Source organism: Leptinotarsa decemlineata, unplaced genomic scaffold, assembly GCF_025532065.1.
Source record: "Leptinotarsa decemlineata unplaced genomic scaffold, Ldec_3_MD MMD2_P_RNA_scaffold_6, whole genome shotgun sequence".
Taxonomy (NCBI): domain Eukaryota; kingdom Metazoa; phylum Arthropoda; class Insecta; order Coleoptera; family Chrysomelidae; genus Leptinotarsa; species Leptinotarsa decemlineata.
This window is the reverse complement of record NW_027412533.1, coordinates 1,898,607-1,902,534: the sequence shown is the minus strand read 5'-3', so window position 1 is coordinate 1,902,534 and position 3,928 is coordinate 1,898,607. Positions and strand designations below refer to the sequence as shown.

The window sequence follows — 3,928 nt, the reverse complement described above, 5'->3', positions numbered from 1 at the left end:
TATATTCCTTGTTCCCAATCATCCTTTGATAATTTATTGGTAATGACTCGGAAAAAATTATAGTAGTCATCAACGTCAGCTCATTAAGTTTTTCCTGTGTTCGATTCATGTTTATAATCATCAGAGTGAGTTGTCATATGTAATTGAAGTTTAAATTTTCCATTTTTATATTTTGTTTGCTGTTTGTATTGTAATAATTTGCAATTGCAAGTATAGGTAATATTCAGTTGATATAACGGCGTGAATAAAAAGACATAATATCCATCTCAGCGAAGATACATGTGCTCCAAATGAAATTCTTATCGAATATGATCTATTACATCTACCTTTATGAAAAATGTCGCTGGCTTCTATTTCTGCTAACATAACACAAACTAATTGTTGGCCACACAAGCTGTTGCTTAATTTTTTTATAAAACCGAAAATTTTCATATCGTAAGCTCGTTAACGGAAAAGCAGACTGAACTTCAAAATACAAAACTTCCTACTCTATGTTGATATAAGGAACGCCAGCATGAAAAAATCCTCATCGTTGACAACCAGTATAAATATGAACTCTTATCGATTGGTTTATGACGTTTTTTTTTGATACAGTGCAATGTAAAATATTGAAAGTTTTCTCAGATTTACTATTTTCAGTAAATTTTGGGAAACTCTTTCCTTTAAGTTTGAAGTGTAATAATTCATTTCCTATAAATATTTATTGCGAAACTGATATCAAGAGATAATAAAAGATGCTGGTCTTAAAAATTTTTATTGAAACATGTTTCACATGGCAGTGTTACACTTCATACATACTTACCTCTCTTTCACAAAAAGTTTTTTTCCTCAAATACTATTGTTCACCATTTGTTGCATTATCTTAAGGGCCTCCCCTATAACAAAATTAAATTTGTTAATAAATGCATGTAATCCTTCATGAAAATTCGTAGTAAGAAATATCCAGAGTACATATAATATCAAACAAAAATTAATTTATCTAGTTAGGTATACGGAAAAATTCCAGAACTGAATTGTTTCATGAATGAGGATTCTGGCTCAAATTAAAATATTCAATTTTAAACATATAAGAATCCAGAATAGTTAGGATATAAACATTAGAGAATAGTAATTGAATGAAATGCAGATACAGAGTATTGCATTTTCCAAATATAATTTCACATACAATTAATTAAGGAATGAATGCATTATTGACACACCCCTGGAGAGAAGAAGTACAAACAATTCAATGTCACCACATAGTTTTATTTTTTTATTTTGTATGGAAAGTAATAGGAAATAGCATCTCAGACTGATGATCTACAAACAGTGAAGTTTGTAATATTATGAGAAATTAAAGAAGCATATAGATATATTGAAAAGGTGAGAATTGATGATTATGTATTACAGAAGAATCATTTATATAGATAGACTATACACACGAGATGAAAAGGCAGACTGTGGAGGACGCTCCCAAAACTGCATGAAATTTTTCATTTTTGAAGGTGTGTAAAATGTGCTAGATGTTCATGAGAAATGATGATGATAATAATATGAATTTTGTATGAGGCATGAAATGAAATGCGCATACATGAGGTCTTCGGAGGAAAGACAGGTACGATGTTGTAGAAAGTACGACACAGAAAGTTGTCTTAAGAAAAGACAAATATGATGTTTCAAGATGTAGAAAGTTACTACGTCATGGTAATTATGAAGAAATGTAAGAGAAAATAAAGAGAATAATAATATATGCAAAATCTGAGAGATGCAATTCACATGTGTTTACTAATATATATGTATCAAATATAATTCAATATTCGTCGTTGGTACTAGCCAGGAAAGTAGTTGTTTTCGATAAATATTTTGAATAGGTGTTTATTTTCATTGAAAAGAAAAAAAATTGCTATTGCTATTTTCAATTTCCTATTATTCAGTGAAATGTATATCACATGAGGTGACAATTGAATAGGCAAGTGACAAATACTGAAAGGAATCAGTAAAACATTGTACAAAAAGAATTGAACGTTGAAATGGGTGTATCATAAAGAACCAATGAATTTTGAAAATATGCTCAAGCATAAATCAAAAAATATGCTTCAAAATTGAAAAAGAAATTTGTAAGGTACCTGCTAGTTATTGTCAAATCAACTTTAATGTATATTATATGTACTCTAACCAATTAGATTGAACTGTCAAATGATTGTTAATTATATAATGCAGTGATTTTTTTTGATTTTTTTTATTATCGAATCTAATAGTAACATAACCTAGCTATATGAATAAAAATATATCATGAAAGAACTTACTGCCGAATTTCTCTCTTGTTTCATGCAATCAAGGCAACACCACACCCCAAGGCACTTCGAGGCAGTCACTACTCCACTACTCCATCACCACTGTTACGGTTTTCCACTCCAGGACATTCAGTAGATCGTACCACAGACAGCACGATGACCTAGGGAAACATGAAGTTGAATCATCATGGCTCAAATGAATGGACTATAGAAATATCGCAGTCACTAGTGCCATATTCAACCAGAAACGAATACTTACGTTGTTGCGTTACCAGTTGTTCTGAATAGCTGATAAACAGTTCCTGTGTGGGCAGACATCATCCACAGACATAATATGTGAATAGAATTGTAATACTCAAAACAATCCAGAATCACCGTCATACCGTTGAGTACTAAGATAATCCAAATCCCAAGCAGCCTACAGAAAATATTTCACTAATAATTTATGAGAACGACGCTAGTTTCATATATGCTGACACAACAGAACCACAAACGATGATGTTTGAAGTTTCCTTAAAGCTCTCGAAGGGGTGATTTCTATATTCCTGGGCAACTAATAACTTGATCACACTATTACACGATGAACACACAGATATGAATATATTTCAAAGTGTAAAATCAAAATCACTTCAGTGAACCAAAAATGCTGCTGAATATTCACATATTCATCAAATTATATGTATGTCATATGTCATGTCAAATCGTAAATCTTCTTCTCTATACACAATTGAGAGAATAGGCATGGAACAGAATGACAGATACATTTCACAGAAATCATAAAAACATGTTCTGGTAATACGAGAAAACGCAAAGCACAACGTAATACGTAATTATAGTCCAGTCCAATCCCTTCCACTACTACGTTGGCAATGTTTCCATCCAGTCGAGTTGTGGTGCCGAGAAGCCGTCAACCAAAATAGGATCAGAACCTAGACACGGAACGCTATGCGGACAGATTGGTGGAGTGACACGAAGACAGACAAAGTTCAGTGCCGGACAATATGACAATATTAGTGTGGGAACTCATAGTTGCAGAATCAATTGGACAATATAGTTTTTTCTAACTTTTATAGGACATATAGTTTGTAATTGATGTTTATAATCATATTTTAATAACATTGTTTTTTTATTATTCAAAATATTTTTATTGAGTTGTGAGTTTTCATTTTTTTGTTTTTCGTTACCACCCAGAAAGCTGGGGGCCAGCTTTAACGTGGAGGGGAGATGTGTCAAATATAGAAAATAAACATGAAATAATTCAGATTGATTCATTTAAGTAAATATATGAACTGAAAGATATTCCAACCTCACTTCAATATTTTAACACAAGAACACTTAGTATTGAAAATTCCATCTTTTAATATTTCAAGTTCATAGACATCGAAATTGATCCGATCACAGGATATGGAATATAAAACAATCTCCAAATACGCAAACTTGGCACAGATTGCATGTTGAGCATTTTACCTCAGTACAGTGACCGGATCAAAGTCGCAATGTCAGCGTATAATTCTTCATAAATATTGAGGGAGGTCAAGATCATGGACAGTTAACAGTCAACAGACTGTAGACAGTATTCACTTTGCGTATCGATTGGTCATCAGCAATGCAGCACATCTCCTTCTCTTCAATCCTGCTGGGTGGCAGTATAATGT

General features: G+C 32.3%; 1 long non-coding RNA gene across 1 annotated transcript; it reads right to left on the bottom strand.

Moving 5' to 3' along the window:
* Window positions 1-738: 738 nt before the first annotated feature.
* On the bottom strand, window positions 739-3,114 carry LOC141480063 (uncharacterized). Its single transcript, XR_012464142.1, has 3 exons — window positions 2,533-3,114; window positions 2,286-2,434; window positions 739-875 (listed from the first exon to the last, which is right to left on the bottom strand). It is a non-coding gene; the product is annotated as an uncharacterized lncRNA (long non-coding RNA).
* Between the last annotated feature and the right edge of the window lie 814 nt (window positions 3,115-3,928).